At 33.7% G+C, this 19,193-nt stretch overlaps 1 pseudogene; it reads right to left on the bottom strand.

Moving 5' to 3' along the window:
• Positions 1-2,371: 2,371 nt before the first annotated feature.
• LOC107017788 lies at positions 2,372-18,697 on the bottom strand (annotated as a pseudogene).
• Positions 18,698-19,193: the final 496 nt, after the last annotated feature.

The raw sequence follows: 19,193 nt of genomic DNA, 5'->3' as shown, positions 1-19,193 counted from the left end.
TCTTATTTCTTCAAAGATCTATACATAAAACAAACATAGGGGGACGATATCCTAAACCTCTGTTAATAAGCATTAATATACAGCCTTGAAAAAATCTCATATACAACAAAAACTTAAGAAAGACAGATCATAGATAGTGACTCAGAATCTTTTTTTTTGCATGTCTTATGCAGGACATCACAATGACATCAATGGTGTACATACCAGATGCATATTTTGGCAAATCATTAGGATAAAAATCAACACGTACTTTCTATATAAATAATAATTAGCTAGTACATCTGCCACTTGATTCCCCTCTATGAAGCAATGTCGACCTATCACATTGGCCTGCAAATTCATTTTCTAGTCTCGATAATAGCATCCCGCAGTATCCAGGCCATTTGAGATTAATCCTTTATCATATTTGCAATAACATGGAAATCACATTCTAAAATAAAGTCTGAATAGCCATTTTCAACCAAAAATTTTTCTTCAAAATAGGCTCGTATGACCTCTCGTATATTGCTCGTACCCCTCCATCATAGTCCTGAACCCACCACCACCTTAATCAATCGGAAAACATAAATATTTCCATGAATAACAGTAGTATCTTTCTTCCACATCACCAGTTCTCCAAAAGAATCTACTCAGTTGTCTTTCAGCCTTTTTAAGGATTGATATTATAAGACATGCTTAATCGATATTGCTCACCCCCAATGGAGAGGAGGTTTTTGTCCATCATGTAGGTCCTTTTATAATTTTACATACTATATCAGTTAAACTGGAAATCACTGTTTTTCTGATGTACATGTGGTAACCCAATTATGTTATAAGAAAATGCTTATGTGTATAATTAATAATCCCTTTCATTCTATCTATCTCATCCATAAGAGTCCTTACAATAATCATGAAATAACTTTTTTCCTCATTAATCTTCGGAACACAACCTGAAGAAAAAAAGGATAATATCGTCAATATAAGATAAATGAATATCTTGAGGGTCTTGTCTTATGATTATAAAAGTTGATTGCTATTCAAATGGTTTAACATTTTAGAAAAAATGTTAGGTCTCTTAATGAAAAAAAAAGTTTTCTACGTCCATTAACAAGGACAAGAGTACAATATATTACTAGTGGATCTCCTCATAAGACTAAACTATCTTTCAGAAAAAACAAAACTTCTTAATGAACACATTGCCTATGCCATTCTTCTTTTAATACCATGATTAATTTCTTGCGGTAACAGAATATTTTAAGTAATCAATGTACCATGTACAAAACCAGATTGGTTTCCAAAAATAATTATACGAAGAATGTGGTCCAGTACTTCATTTAAGATCTTGGAAATATTCTTATTAGTAAAGTTACTAAGGTCAATAGGCCTTATATCAGAAAATGAATCAGGAATATTAACATTATGAATAAGAATTAGACAAGAAGTAGAATACAACTTAGTAAACTCAGCCCCATTGAAATATCGTTGAACAAAATCAACCACATCCTTTATATAATGCTCCAACCGGTGATAACACTAAAATTACCCTCAAAATAAGTTAAAAGAGTAAGAGGTTGTTAGCAACAAAAATAGCCAAGAAGCATCAGGGTCGATCCCACAAGAAACAATTTGTCGGCAATTGAAAAGACGTGATTTTGGTAACAAAATGATGGATTTGGGAAAACATACTATCAAACAAAGTATACATGGGAAATAAAAATTTAGGAATTCAATCCATTCTCCAAGATCCATTGCAATTCAAGACCTAAACTAATCATAGATAGTCTTAATCATTATAAATCAACACTAATCTCCTAAATAGTTTTGTGTGTTTCTAGAATAGAACATCAATTTCATATACACAATTACACCTATAATTCTAACAATATATAACAAGGAATGGAGAAGAGAACACGAGATTTTACTATTCGGCACCCAATCTTCTAGCCCAAATATGAATTTTCAGGCAACTTACCTTCAAAATCTTTACCCAAAAATATAAACCACAATATTCTCTCTACTCTAAGATTCTGTCAGTTCTTCTTTCTTCCTATTGACCTTTTTACCTCGTTTTCACTTGTTTTTCTTCAAATTTCTTCTAAATCAACCCTACATTCATTTTCCTCCAAATATTATGAAAAGCACATTAAAAGCACCAATTATAAACTAAAGCAAGCCAATATAACTAAGAAAAGAGCCTCAAATGAGTGAAAATCAACATTAACATGTTCGAAAGATAATTCCCCCAAATCCATCCAGACAAGGAGAACTAGTAGGATCCATTCGAAGAACTGTATTATCAGCTTCCTCTTCATCAAGATTTTTTGTGAGATCATCATTCTCATTTTGGGTAATAAGTTGCTCAATGAATTTTAATACCTGGGGGGTTGGTTTGTCAATCTGATTTAGTAAGATTATTCTCAAACTGATTTAAAGCCTCATCAGATTTTTGTTGGTCACTTTGTTCCAAATTACCTAGTTGTGAAGTAGTTCTCGTCTATCAAAAAGTACAGAAGTTCAATATGTCATTTGAGGTTCCTATGCTGATACTAAAAGCATGGAATCCATGTCAAAGAATAGAACAAACGGCTATACTTTCCTCAAATATTCAAAATTCTTCTTGACCAACCCTTAATTTGTTATTGAGAACAAGATGAGAAGACGTAGAACATTAATAAGTGGTTCCTGCGTATTTACACAAAGAATCCGCATTTCCCAGTGAGGAAAGAGTAGGCAAATAGAACGTGAAAACAATCACCTCGGAAGAAAAGGAAAAGGGTAAAGCCAGACCCCTCCCCCTCTCTTGCACTTCTAGCTCATGATATATATCCCTTTTTTCTAATCATCCTTTCCTCTACTGGACAATCATTTCCTGAAAATCAAGGAGACAATAAAATCAAAGTTTCAAGGAATTCAATAGTAACAATATATTTCTCATGAATTCTACAGATGGCAATACAGCTTTAGATTACAGTGCAAGACATGAGTTGACAATATTGCAGGCATTTTTTCTCTACGTAGTTATTTTATGCACTAAGAGTAGTATTTATTGAGAAAAATTCATCATATTCTCTCTAGGTTGGTACGATGTGGACTGGCCAAGAGTGATCTGCAGCTGTATATGCTTGTTTTCCAACTGATTGAATAATAATCATGTTTCTTTACCACATAATAAAAAGAAGAAAAAATGGAGAAAGGAGAAATGGAGCACACCCTTGATCACACACAATAAAATACTACATGGCATCATATCATGCATGCAAAGGATTTTTCTTTCCAACAAAACGTGGACTTGCATTTATAGTTCTCCAACATTTGACTCCAAGCACTAGGTGCAACAGAGACTTCTGAGTACCGTTGAATATTTATGAGTGAGCTGAAAGGTGGATATGCTCTAAAACTACAAAAGTCATCAGTCATTGGAATGAAAAGTTTCATTTTACTCACATATAATAGCTTTTAGCCTCGACAAGAGTTTTCTCCATATCAATTTGGCAATGGAATAAAGGTTTGGATGTAAACGTAGTAAAATGCTGACCCAGATTTATGTGTCTCTGGAACAGAAAGTCAATAATGTCATAACATTGTTAAAACCATTACGATCGTTGTAGTATCTATCATTAGCAATAACTCTTACTGCCATTTTTGGCAATGAGTTAAGCTCATTGACATAATCCTTCAATTTGGAGACAGTTTGGTTTTGCATATAAAATAAAATGTAACACAGAAGTCAATTATTGAACTACCAAAGCTAAGACATGCACATCTACTATTATTGACTAACCTAGTCTGCATTTCTGTGTTATCTTGCTTCATGGAAATTGCTTTTGACATTTAACCTGCAATCACACTGCAAATGACATTTAAACAAATAGAAGACTAAGCAAAGTTCATGAGAAATTGAATGTTATGATAGGACATGGCAGATTCATATGTATGCTGAAGTCACGTAGACTGTTGTTAAAAAAAATTGAAGAGAAAATAAATCAACCTAGACGACTACTTGAATTAAGGGGAACCTTTATTTTCTTGCCTTCTTGCTGAACACCCATAATATGATAAACTAGCATGAACCTTCAACATAATCCAAAAATTTTGTCTCATCTTCACCAAATAACCCATGAGGTCACACATCAATCTTATGTGTTTTATAACTACAATATATGAAATATAATGAGAGAGGAGACAGAGAAGGGGTGAGTGAAAGAAAGAAGGCATTCTACCTCCCAAAAGAATGGCAGTATTTATATCAGGCACACTCATCTGCTATAAAAGAGAAGATTGATATTAATTTTTGACAATTATGGTGCACACCGTGATTTTCAAATATAATTTTTTAAAACATATTTAACTACTCTAGAACTAAAAAAAAAAAGATTCAATCAAAGTTTAAAATCACGGTGCCGCGCGAAGCACGGACAATGTATTGTCACAAATTAATATCAATTTGCTCTTTCATAGAAGATGAGTGTAGGAAAATTTTTCGTGCTTCGCGCGACACTGTGATTTTCAAATTTGGTTGAATCTTTTTTTTTACTTTTAGTGTAGTTAAATAAGTGTTAAAAAATGACATTTTCAGTTACACATAGAAACAACCTCTACCTTGCCCTTTTTATGGGGTCATCGTCACTCTGTCCGTTGTCGTCTATGAATAAGTTTTTTCTCTTCTTAGACTTTCTCGAATAAACTCTTCTGTTTGAAATGGAAGCCTCCCATCCACTAGGAATTTCTTTTGAGTATTTTGTGTTTTATCCTCCCTCATAGCCTGTTGATTCAGGTGAATATCCCACTTTTCTTTTACCTATATGTAAAAATAATTAATGATGAATTATCCAGAAGATGAATGATGTACATATCAAGAGAAAATGTATTAGAAGCATAATAACATTGTAGCATTTTACCTTTTAGTTTTTGCTTATGGGGTGCTGAATTCTAATTCTTCATAAGCACATAAACTTGTGTGACTGTATAATTTTCCGACCCCTCATTCAAATTGAAATTGCTCAATTTTAGTTTGAAGACCAAGTCCATCCCGCATAGACTGCAAATATGGGACGGTACATCAATCTCACTATTGGACTATCGGTTAACGAACTTGTGATCAAAAGTAATCAACAATTGTTTCTTTGCAACCACATAAAACAGGGTCAAGTAGTCTTCACACACACACACACACGCGCGCGCGCGCGCGCGCGCGCACACACACACACGCACACGCACACGCACACGCACACGCACACGCAAACGCACACGCACACGCACACGCACACGCACACGCACACGCTCACGCTCACGCGCGTGCACACACACGCAAACACACACACACACACACACACCCGAACCCGCACCCCCGCACCCGCGCACCCGCACACGCGCAAACGCACACGGACACACGCACACGCATACACACGGACACGCACACGCACACACACGCACACACATGCACACACACACACACACACACACACACACACACACACACACACACACACACACACATATATATATATATATATATATATATTACAGTAGCATGTTGATTCAATTCCTTGAGCTTTTGCTGCGAAGGGTTTATTATAGTACTTACCTCTATGTCGGTACTCTAGTTAGAATCTACTAACCCTACAATAGTCATCCGATTTTCAAACATAACTTTTGCAATGTAAATGTTACTTGCTTTTGCAGTGTCAATAGTATGGACATCAACTGACTTCTTTGAGAACCTATGAAGCAATGAGGTTATGTTATCCATTTTAATATAACATAAATTTTTCTTGCTGCGGTGGTGGTAAAATTTAGTTCAACTATTATTGAGAAACAAAACTTATTTGTCAGAATCTCCTATATTCATGACTATTAAAAGTTTCAAGTATGTTGAGAAGAAATAGTTAACTCTAAATTTTTTAGAGTTGTAGCAGTAACGATCACAATGTATGGTCAGAAGTGGATAGGATATACGTAGGGGTAAAATGTTTTCTCTTCATCCTCCCACAAAGTTATTCTTGCTTTGATAGTCATCTCCTCACTACAAGAGAATTACATGTTTCCTCTTTGGGATGAATGAATTTTAATGTAATGTAGATGAGATAAGAATATTACGAATCGGTAAGAATGTGTATGTCGCGTTTCTTCCACTTTCAACTCATACTCTCTAGGTCACCGATTCCATATAAGCATCCAACCACATCTACAATTAAGGAGGAAAATTATTTATTGCATACATTGGAGACCGTGTGTAATATAAATTACAATGATTGATGTGCCTGATTCGACAATGATGTTGTTGTGCTGGGAGAGAATCATCACTTATTGGATACAATTTGCAGGGATTTGAACAGTATCATTCTGTATTTTTTGGATGGCAATTATCCGCAAGAATGATATTTTAAAGTCTGAATGCACTGATATGTATAACCAGTTATTTCTGAAACTTTGAAGTTTATGATAATGATTTCACAACCTTTGCTCAACTTATCTTGGAACTTGTTAATTTGATTATTCCAGATTATCGTGTGCATCAAAGTTCCATGTTAGAAGTAAATGTGCAAGAAAGTTTGAAATAAGAAAATTCACAAAGTTGTATAAATTGAATATAAATCAAAGTTTGAAATATGTAAATTCACAATTCTGTATAAATTGAATATGAATGATGCAGTACCTTTTGGAAAGGGGAGTAAATATTGGTTGTTTCCAATTGTTAAAAGGTATCGTTCCGCATATAAATTGTGGCGCTTTTGAGACAGTTTGATTGTTGGGGCCGAATAATTGTTACAGTGTTTGTGTTATTTGGATTGAAGTGTTGTTTAATGTACGAGTTCTTAAAGGGAAGGGTATTCCTGGGAATATATTAAATTAAATGGGTTTTTTGGATGATGGTGGCGCCATGTAGACGTCACTAAGGTTAGTCTTTGTATATATATATGAATATTTTTACATATGCTAATCTTTAAAAATGGTAAAATAATTTTTTTTTGGATCAAACTGTGAGAAACAGACAGACTTTATGAGAAACATCAAGTTCAAAGGATGATACATCCTCATCCATCGGAATAAGATAAAGGGGATACTCGCCTAAAGTTAACAAGTTATGAATTATATGTTCCTCGAGTATCTGTCACGATTGCATGCAATTGTTAATAAGAAATGCATATCAAACTAAATCCATAAGAAGTTTATCTTGGATGTTAACAAAAAGGCCAACCTTCTCACATACAACTGCTCGATGAGTGAGAAATAAACAAAATACTCCCTTTGAATCCTTTTAGAAATATCATTATGGGTGTGTGAGCAAATGAAATTCATCAAGTAAAGAGAGTATTGAACTAGATCGACTACTTTTGTGCAATTACTTTGAACTGGTTCCACATTAAGATACCGAAATTCAGCCCCATGCACTTGTTTATAGGTGTGAAAAACACCAAAAAGAAAAAAGTGTGAAAAACAAGCTTGTTCATAGAATCACCATGTTTTACACCTAATATCACAGAAAAATCATTGAACTATTTTCCTTGGTGAAGTGTAGAATTTTACAATTCGTACAACGCTCTTTCTCTAGCATCAATTCATCGTCTTAGTTATAACCCAAAACACAAAGGGCAATGTTGTTGCTCTTTAAATTCTGCTATGTGCAGGATGTGGAAAGGCAAGACAAAGCCGGCCTACATTTACCCAAGAGTTTATTTCTCATAGATGCAAAAAATTAAAAAAAAGGAGATGTATCTCCACTCATCTAGGCTTTGGTAAGGCAAAGTTACCAGATATATGTGCTAGTGACAGAGAATATGTACCCGTGGATTAGTCGAGGCATGCAAGTTGACTCGGACTATAAAAATTAATTAAATGTATATATTTTAAATCAATAAACTAGGAACACTATTGGAATTTTTTTTTTTTCGAAGAATCAATATTTGACTAGGCATAAATTATGATTTCATCTAACCCCTATTGTTATAGAGACAGACAAAGTACTAAAATTTCAAAAAAGCACAACTAACAATTGTACTGAGTTTGCAAAATGTGTTGATTTTGAGTTGTTCTCCAACAACAAAAGAAGTTCCTTTTTTTAAAAAAGTAAAGATTTCGTTGCTCAATTTTCAAAATCTAAAAAACAATGGAAATATTCGAACCCAACAGAAATTTAAAATAACCCCAAAAAAAATGTGCAAAAACTCAAAAATTTCAACTCAAACTCAGTAAAGTAAATAATTCATTATAAAATTAAGAGATAGAATTACACTGAGGGGTGAGCTCTGTACAATACGCGAGAAAGAACCTCCAAGCTTAAGCTCAATCACCAAACTCTTTTTCCCTAGAATCTGCAACTCCAACTAAATATTCAATTAACATTTCAACTTTTCCAGTTAAATTTACATAAAAAACAGTAGAAAAGAGGAATGAAACTCACGTTCTTCAAAATCGTAATGAGCTTTTTCTGCGATTGATCTCTCTGTAAGGTCAATTTTGAGAGAAGTGGATTAAATTGGAGACAAAAATAGTGCATATACAATGATGTACATTATTATTACGCATATGTAATTGTACCTTAAAGATATCAGATTTATCGGAGCATTGTCCAAATTCAGAACTGGGCGCCATTTTCAATCGATATCTCGAGGTTTTGTAGTTCAATGATTTGAGTTCTTCTTCTTTAGTAGGGACTTAATGGAAATATAGTTCAAGTTTAATATGGTCCTGTTGGACCTTCAAATGGACTTTATACAATACCCTGTAAGATTCACGGTTTACTTTTTCTACCAGACATTGTTATACTATAACAACAAAAAAGCTAACTTTCAAAACCCGTCCTCAATGCATACCTGAGATATATAGGACGAAACTCTTATTGGTAATTGAATTCCTACATGGAGCGTCCTTATTGTTCTCAAATTGAGTCTAATTCCACCTACCTTAAAATAATAAAATAGAGATATTGTTTTTGATAGACTCCCAACTAAAAATAATTATATATGTATAATATATACTAGATGGGCACGGCCGGTGTTGAAATTTTATGTTGGGAAAATTAACAATGTCTTACACAAAAATACTTTACTTAAAAAAATAAACCCTTCATTACTGAAAATAGTCATTCAACCCTTCTTATTTCTAAAAAAAATGACCAGGCAACAACATACTTAATTTTTTTATTCTTGTTGGTTGTGATGTTGTACACTTAATACACATTTATCAATAGGAAGAATAGAAACGTGGCTTCGAGTTTGTTAACTAACTTCATTCACATTAGATTGTGTGTTTTTTCTCATTCATTTGGAAAGTTTTAAAGTAGCAAGTGTCAACATCTTCTACAAATATAAACCTATATTTTGCTGCCAATGTAAAAAAAAATAGTATATCGCTCTTGCACTTTCTATTTTTATTTGCATTATTCAGTGTTCAACTCTCTTATAGTTGCATCTCAAGAGGCAGCTTTTGCAATTCTTCACCTTTGCACATCTAAAAAAAATGTTTACTTTTCGCTAAGACTTAAAAGAAGGGATGAAATCCAATATGCTCTTAGAAATAAAAAGAATGAAGAAGGAAAAAAGTAATTGAAAGAAATTATTCTTGAATTCAATATGTGAAGTAGTTATTATGCCATTAGTAGAAACATTACCATTGACTTCTTACTTTTAAACCTAGTGCAAATAACCTCATAAAAGTTTAAGTTATATATATGACTTGAGAAAACAAAAGTCAAATCTTATGGCATGAATATTACTTTAAGAAACTGAGGTGAAATCTTCTCATCTTTCTTTTTTGATTGATGAGAATAAATAAATTGATATATTAACAAAATGTAAATGAGGGGAATGTGTTACAACCAATCTAACTAATGTTAAAAGTTACCAAAAGGCAATGTAATTTGGGGTATAATATCAACCACTTGATATCCCTACGACAAATGGTTTTGGTTATCTTATACCTCCTTTTATTTTCACGTGATTTTATTTAATATACCTGAATTTGTTGCATTATAAATTGTATATTAAGAAGTGAACATCCTTCTTTGTAGTAGGATCCGAGGAAAGAATTAAGAATGTTATGTATTACAATCAACTACCGTGGATTCATACCTATAAGCTGAAATCAGAAAAATAAATTAAAGCTTACCTATAATTCATGAGTCCTTTAAACATTAGCGACAATCTCATCTAAGTTATTAATATGATAAACTGCAAAATGCTAAATTTGACCAATCTCATCATCATCCACTGAGTAGGAATATCTAGTTTCATCATAGTCATGTTAGTTTATTATATTGATTCTTATGAAGCATCATTTGTAAGAACCCATATATGTTGCTTATACCATTATGTGATCTCTTACGCCCTTCAAGAACGCAGTCTGGCATAAATTCGTGGTTATAAACATGACATTTTTAACAATTATATAGTACTATATTTGAACTGCATTTCCTCACTTTATTTTGTATACTAATCCTAATTTAATAAAAAAAATTCTTCTTCTACATTTCTATTGTATGTTTTTCTTTTGGATACCTCATTATTAAAAATAAGATATACAAGAGAATTTATTTGTAATAAGATTAAGAAAAAAATTGTTATTTAGTAGATGACCAGCTCCCACGGGAGGTAGGACATGATATAGGAACCAAATAGTATAAGAAAAAAATTTGATGTCGAAAATGAAAGTTGGTATAGTGTAACACAATCCTATCCTATAAACAAATAGCCACACAAAACTTTGATTAATAGCAGAGAAAACCTAATTTGGTTGTAACAGAATTTCAAGATTCACATAATTGTAATCTATTTTAAAGATTCTTGTGAGCTTTTCTTCAAAATGTCAATAGACCAGGCCAATCTCTTAGGTACTGTCGAATAATTGTTCATATGGCTGCAAGCTTTTTAAAAATGTAATGAAGAACTGATATCAACGAGCAATCTTACCAAAATTCTAAAGACCACAATATATATTGATGTTGTTGGATCAGCTAAGTAGCAGTTATTGAGTTTAAGAACACAAAAGAGATTTAGCTAGCCACATTACAGTAGAATAATTTTTAATATCTCGAAATTTTGGATCATCAAAAAAGATGGTGGACTATAGCACACGACAATTGGGAAAATAGGAGTTTTCCTTCTCTGGGGCTCGTTTAACCTTTAAAATGGGTCGTTTTGTCATGGTGACCAACCGGCTCCGTAGATAAGGTCGCTCAAGGCTATTCACAAAAAGTTTGTACTGAATAAGAGGATACCTTTTCACTTGTGGCAATTTTAGAATCTATTCGAATTCTATTCTCTTATGACTCTTTCAAGAATTTTACACTAATTCAAATGGATGTGAAAAGTGTGTTTTTAAACGATTTTATAAGAGAAGAAGTTATAGTCAAATAACCCCCGATTTTTAAAATCCTTCTTGTCCTTATCTTGTTTACAAACTTTCCAAGGCTCTTTGCAGAATAAAATAAGATCCAAAAGCTTGGTATGAAAGATTGAGTTCGTTTTTACTGAAAAATAATTTCCAAAGGGGGAAAATTTACACAGCTCTCTTCATTAAAAGATCTAGTTTATTCATTCTTATAGTACAAATATATGTTGATTATATTATTTTTGGAAGTTCTAATCCTTATTTACGCTAGAATTTTTCAAATCAAATGAAAGTAGAATTCGAAATGTGTCTTCTGTGAGAAGTCACATTCAATCTCTTATTTCAAATTAACCATTAAACTAATGAAGCATTCATTAGTCAAGAAAAGTACACCAAGGAATTTATTAAGAAGTTTGGACTCAAAAAGGGCAAAGCCTTTGGTACCCCAATGAGTTAGTCCACGTTTCTTTAAATTGATGCATCTGGAAAACACGTGGATAAAAAGATGCATAGAGAGATAGTTGGCTCATTACTATATATTACATCCAGTCGACCCGATATAATGTATACTATATGCAAGTGTGCACGATTTCAAGCTGTTCCGAAGGAATCACATCTCGTGGAAGTAAAACGAATCATTCGCTACCTCATTGGAACCACAGAACCGGGATTATGGTATTCTAGATCTACTCATTTTGATTAAATTGGTTATTCAAAAGCTGACTATGCAAGTGACAAAAACAACCAAAAAACACTAGTGGAACATGCCAAATATTGGGGCATTCTCTAGTCTCATGGCATAGAGAGAAACAAGTTTCGGTTACCTTACCCACCACCAAATCCAAATAGTTAGTGGTTGGAAGTTGTGGTACTCAAATTTTATGGACGATGCATCAATTACTTGATTATAATATTTCCTATGAAACTGTACCGATTATCTATGATAATACTTCCGTCTTTCAAAATATATTGTGCATCATTCTAGGGATAAGCATATCCACATAAATCATCATTTTATTCCTGATTACGTTGAAAATTGTGATTTTTCACTCGAATTTGTAGACTCTAAAAATCAATTAGCTGATATTTTAACTAAATCTCTTCTTGAGGAAAGATTTTTCTCTCTCAGAGATCGTCTTGGCATTCAATGTGTTTACTAATCCATTGTACTTTACTGTTTATTTATTTTATTTCCTTATGCAATTAATGGGTTTTCTCATTTTTTTTGTTCTGTAAATATGACCCGATGCCGCCTCTTCCGCTTCCCCTTCTTCCTATCAAATCCCCTTCCCTTTCCCTTTCTCATCTGATCCCCTTTCTTTTCCCTCATCTTTTTTCTTTTTATTTATTGTTTCCTCTCTCTCTTCTACTCTTCATCTCACCATGACAAATACTCGCCCCATGACCTCAAAGAAATCCTCTGTTGCTTTGAGTTCATTCGAAGTAGACACCATCTCTCTCTCTCTCTCTTCTGATTCTCCGTAGGATCCATGGATACTTCGTCTGAGTCCTCAAAGAAGTGAGATTATACTACTAATCAGAAAGCATCAAAGAAGCCTTGTCTCTATGTTAAGGGATCTCTCTCCAACGGACACATGCAACGATTATGGGGTATCGAATAGAAGAAGATGCATGATCGCTTCAAAACTCGCCTTATTGTTCCCGATCTAGTTTTAGATCTCAGTCAATTAAAAGACCCTCACTTCCCGGTAAGCTTCTATCTCAAAGCTCATAAACTGTCTCTCTTTTTTACTTTGTGTCGTCTTGAGCTTTTTGACGAAGCGGTTTACCTGCTTTATGCGAGTCTCCCCATCTCACCTAAGAGTGGTGAGTTACAGTTGTTGGTGCTGGTTAAGCAATTCATCATCAATGAAAAGTTATTCGAAAATGTGTTTTGTACTAAGTTCTTTGGGTTAATTTCGTACATGAACAAAACATGACCTAATGAATTTGAAATTTCTCTTAAAGGTTCAAAGAGAGTAGTGGCTTAACCCGACTATTACATTTCTGACTTTGGGCTCTTATCGTTATATTTTCAGAATCGTATTCTCGTACATATCATGGACAGAACTCTTATTCCCAGAAGGGCTCCTTGAGTAATATTTCTACTCGTAATGTATTTGTTCCCTAGTTCCTCCTTAAAAAATAGTGCATCAAGTGGGCTGAATGGTACAAGGCGTACATATTGGGAAGTTTTGAAGACTTGAATTCATCGGCAAGTCTTCCCTCTGGCTTGCTCATCTCGAGGATTATCGTGGAACGTCTTGTGGATCTTTCTTTGTTTACCCCCTCTCATATTAATGCAACTTCTGATTTTCATACTTTTTCTAGTACGGGGTATGTGCAAGTTCGTGAAAAGTGGGTAAAAAGGACTCAGTCAAAGCTCCCGCGGACTCTCCCTTACCCTCAAAAATCTCGGCGGATTCTGCCGGTCTTTTATTGTAGAACAATGAAGATGTCAAAACTAGACACTGAGTTGTAGAACGATACTTGGAAACCCTTCCTGATGCTGTGGCGTTTACAGAAAGATTTTAGCCCTTATATCGGTAATTTGTGGATTGCCATGACAACGATCAAGCATGAAGGTATCTCAATGGTAAATCGCTTAATCCAACATGTTGACTCTTTCAAAAGTGGAGTCAACTCCTCCAACAATGAGCTTGCTGTTACAGTTCATCATACTCCAGTCTTTCGCGAAATGTGGAACGTTCTTACAACACCTTCTATGAGAAAGTTATTAACTCCCTCAAGTACTTTTGAGGTGGTCATTAACTCTACTGGCTGACCTTTACTTTTTGCACTAACTTCCAATAGTGGCATGTACCTCTATATCTCTTGGACTACTGTTTTTTTGTCTCTCTGAATCATAGACTACTCTGTTATCTGTTTACTTTGCTTACATCTAGTACGCTTTTGGCTAATCTTTTATATTATGACAAAGGGGGAGAAAACAAATCTATCTTTCTCTCTCTTCTGTGAAACAGGGGGAGATAAGATAGGGAGAGTTGCATGCATCGATGAACTAAGACATGAAACCTCAGGGAAGTCCAACTAACTTTAAGTAAAATTGACTATCAATATTATTATTAATATTGTGAGTAATCTTGTATTTATCAAAAAGGGGCAGATTGGTAACTCCTTAGAGTTAGTTGATTTTGAAAATAAACACTTAATGCGTTGATATTAATTTTCGTAGGTCACAAATTCAAAAAGGAAATCATCAATATAAATGACTTCAAGAAGGAAAAGAATATTGGCTTGAAGTTGCAGAAAAGCATTGGAAAGGCAAGACTCAAATCTAAAGGACAAAAGAAGGAAAGGAATATATGGTTAATCGACACATGGAGAAAGTTTAAATGAAGGAGAATACTCACACACTTGGCAGAGATCACAACCAAATCATCAACAAAGGAAAAGCCATGAATCAAGCCACAAGATAAGAAGTATGTCGATCATACAACGAAATGATGACACCATCAAAAGGAAAGAAGAAGAAACAATTTACTTCATGGATACAGATCAATTGAATCGCCTCAATCAAGGACCCCCTAAATTGATCCTTGTTTGAGATAAATCCCTTGGGTTTTTCTTTACAAGAGCACAAATCATCATCTACACAAATTGACCCAGTTTTTTAGTGTGAAATACGCAACTTCGCTTGAGCTTAGCAAACAGTTTTCTTTTGTCTTTCATAAATCTTTGTAAGCACGGGAGTGATAAAATTTAAAATAAAAGAGAAAATAAATAATTTGAGTGTAGGTATAAAAGTTGAAGCAGTGTCAAGGTAGAAATCGGATTTGCATATCAAGACAGGATAAAGTTTCAAATTTCTTTAACATTAGGATATCTTCAAATATCTTAAAGAAAACCCTTGAAACCCAAGGGGGCTTGACTAGCCACCGCATTGGTAATCCGAACAATGATAAAACCTTTTGAGTTAATTATTACTGCAACTTTTTGTTATTGTTTATCTTACTACTAAGTTGCATGTGAGACTACTATCGATTACTGGTGGTTTACTTAGTGAATTTTAAATTTACCCCCCCCCCCCCTGAATATCACAATAAACTTAAAAAGAAATAAGGGTTTTAACTAGATTGAAACCCTAGTTTTGTGGTGATTCCTCTAACACAAGGATAACTCGACTTTCATTAAATGTGAGAAGTTAATTACATCTTTTTTTTTTTGCCAAACATAGATATACATGTATATACACCATACATATGAATTTGGGTCCGTCTCTAATAACAAAATAAAGTTACTTTATGAGTGAAAATCATTACTGCAAGTTTCAGGCTCTAATACAGCATGTTAAAGCATAACCATTTATGCTAATAAAGAAATTAATATACATGCATACCAGGATTTTCAACGAGATTATCTGAGAAAGAAAATTAAATCAATCTCCCTTTTCCCTATCATACGCTACATTATCTTTCGTGATTGAATCTAGTGCAGGTATAATTTCTAATGAACATAATTGGACCAATTTATAGGATTCCACTGAAAATGTTATTAATTTTGTTGCACAACATATAATCTAATGAAATTATGAACATTTAATTATTATAAAAATGAAAATTATATGGTAAAACTAATTTATAATATGCAATTATCATATTAGTATTATTAGTAGAGAATGCTAAAATAATTACTATTTATAGCTTATCTTTTTATTTCATAGAAAATAGTAAATAGGCACAACTATCTATAATTTAGTTCTAACATTAGGAATTTCTAGGCTAGTATTCATTTGCTCAGATAAATCGCGACTCATCCAAAAGAGGATAACTATTAATTAGTTTTTCGTGTATGTATTTGTTTCATTAATTTTTCTTCTATTTTAAAATTGAGCGAATTAGATCAATTTTAGTCAAATATATTGTGTCAAGATAAAAAACGGATCAAGATCGAATTCAAACTGAATTTGATTGGATCAATATGAATTGAGCCAAAATGGGGCAGATAATGAGTCAAGATCCAACTCAACACAATTTTCGCTAAGTTTAATTATTTAGATCAGTTCTTTTAAAATATTTTAGTACACAATAACAATACTGATAAAAATATTTTATGAATATATATATAAAGAATTCATACTACTACAAAACCTCGAACTTTTTCATGGTCTGCTAAAAATGGTATTTAAACATGTGAAAAATAAACGCCTTACAATGTACAGAGACATTTATGTTGAGGAATTTGAAATTAATATATAAACACTGAAAATTTTTTATGTATATCAAATAAATATTTTTAAAGAAAATTCAAATGAATATACCTTCTCCCCTTCTAGATTCGCCCTTACATAAAAGTGACTAAAATGTAGGAATTTTATATCTATAGTACTAAACAAATGATATCTGTTGATATTTTCAGATCTCTTATATATAAAAAATGTCTATTTTTTTATAAAAAATAAGTCATAAAATCAAAAAATTGAATTTTTAACTGACCAGTCACGCCCAAGGCCTATACCTTGGTAGGGACTGGCACTCGATGACCATTACTGGTCTCGAGCGAACCGTTGTCCTGACTTACATAACTCAGCGGAAGACTAAACTCAATTCAATCAATAAACAGAGCATGGTTAAAAGTAGTACTCAATATGATATTATAGCAAAAATGGCACTTAAGTCTCAACACTTGAACATATGAAATTACAAAGTACATGAGACTCGAAAACTTAACTACTAAGTGAATATGAAGCCTCTAAATCAACTAAGATGGATGTTGGGACAAACCCCACAACATACTAATGAACAGAACTAGAAAAGTAATCACAAGGATGTCCTCCAAAATGTAAGGGGCTCACCACTAACTCTGGAACTCAAACTGGATCAACAAAGGTTGCGTGTTGATCCTTGTTATCTCTGTCTTCATCATAAGATGATGCAAGCAAACTGGCATCAGTACATTGAATGTACGAGTGTGCGAGTTGGAATGCTAAACACAACTATAAAAGCTTGAAATTGATTAAGGAAGAACTTACTTTGGCTCTGCTTGACTCATAAGAAAAGAACTCAATATAANATATATATATATATATATATATATATATATATATAACACCTAGTTTAGTAAAGATAAAACAATAATAAACTCAACTTTACTTATATATGAAAGTAATATAATTTTCTGTGGGAGTTTCTCTAACCGACACACATCACTTGAGCCTAAGTGATGATTTTACCTCACGCTGTCGAGGACAATCCTACACCTTACAATCGGTATAGGACCTTACTTAACTTAGTAGATCCACAAGCTTAACTAACCTGATCATCTAGAAAGTATGACATGTTGATACCCACAGTAGCTACATGGTGTAATGGAGGCTTGAGTTAATATGAACTCTCATCCCCACATCGGTGCTCAATACTACTCCCTAAATATACTTTAGCTCATGCTTTTAACATAACGTACTTCCTTTGGGTTGAGATAATTTGCTCAACCCTTTTTACCCTTAAAAATCCCTCTTGAAATTAGTGTTCCCCTTTTCTTACTCAAAACTATTTTTGAACTCTTAGTTTCCTTGTAACTTAAATGTGAAAACATTTATAAACTTTTTGTCAATACTGTGTTCCCTTATCGCTTTTTGAAAATTTAACTCAACTTTTTACACTTTGGTCAACCTGTAACTTGAGCCTTAAAACAATGTTAAAGTGATTGTTTAAGAAATTTTGAATACTTTAAGAACTTGCCTTTACTTACTTCTTAATTTTTAAACTTGACTCTTAACTTCTTTGACCTTGATCTTAGCTACCCTTGAATTTGATTATGGATCAAGGATCATGATCTCATGTTTATGGATGATTTAATGATGTTTAGATGTACTTTAGAGTGTTGGAATCAACTAGGAATGATAGGTACATCACATAGGAACTAGTTCAAAAAGATAGGGAAAGAACGAGGTCTCTATGTTACCTTGGCGCTCTGAGAGGCGCGGAGCGCCAGAGCCTTTCCTACAGACACTAGTCAGAGGTGCTCTAGCTGGTGCGGCACGCCAGGACCTGTCGTACAGAGCCTTCCCTGAGGGTCTCTGATAAGCACGCTCTCAAGGGGTTGTCACAGGGAACCTCTGACTTTTCTTGTCCATGAATCATCTGTAAACCTCTTAAACATTCATGGATCCCACCACAAACACTTAGGATCACTTAATACCTCATTACCCAATATATTAGACACAAAAAAATTCTACTAGATATAAATTACAATTCAACCAACAAGAAATTCATATTTTTTCGTCAAGAAGTTCCATATTCATCATTCAATAAACTCTAACTTGCTGAATTGAATCATATTGGGGTGTGGGTTAAAGGACCCTACGTAAAATGGTCTGACATACCTCAAAGGGATCACCTCCAACGAAATCCGCAACGATTCTTGGCATTCTTTCTTCTCTTTCTTCTTTCTCCTCTTCTCTTCTCTTTTCTCCCAAGCCCTAACCGTATTCAATATTCTAAAAACTGACTTAAGGCTTAAATTTTCCCTTGATAAACCCTTAATACAAATTAGGAAATTGTAGGCTGAAAATACTACTTTATCCTTACTAAAATTCTGATTGGATTCTCCTTAATCCAACAACCTAACATCCATAAGGAATATTTCATTCGTACGATATAAAAATTTCCCAAACTCTGCAGCGTTAAAAAGAACTTAGCATGGGATTTCCAATTGTAACGACCTGTTTAGTCGTTTTAAGCAGCATATTTTATTTCTGGAAAAACTGTCTGAGTCGACGGAACCTACGACGGACCGTCATGGGCACGACGGGCCGTCGAGGGGGTCTCGTTCCAAAACACTTAGAATTCTGAAATTTGGGTACTGAAATCGACTCTCTGAACTTCGTGACGACATGGCAGGACGGACCGTCGTGGGCACGACGG

This window comes from Solanum pennellii, chromosome 1 (assembly GCF_001406875.1).
Source record: "Solanum pennellii chromosome 1, SPENNV200".
Classification (NCBI taxonomy): domain Eukaryota; kingdom Viridiplantae; phylum Streptophyta; class Magnoliopsida; order Solanales; family Solanaceae; genus Solanum; species Solanum pennellii.
The sequence above is the reverse complement of the archived record's forward strand: the minus strand, read 5'-3'. Positions and strand labels throughout refer to the sequence as shown.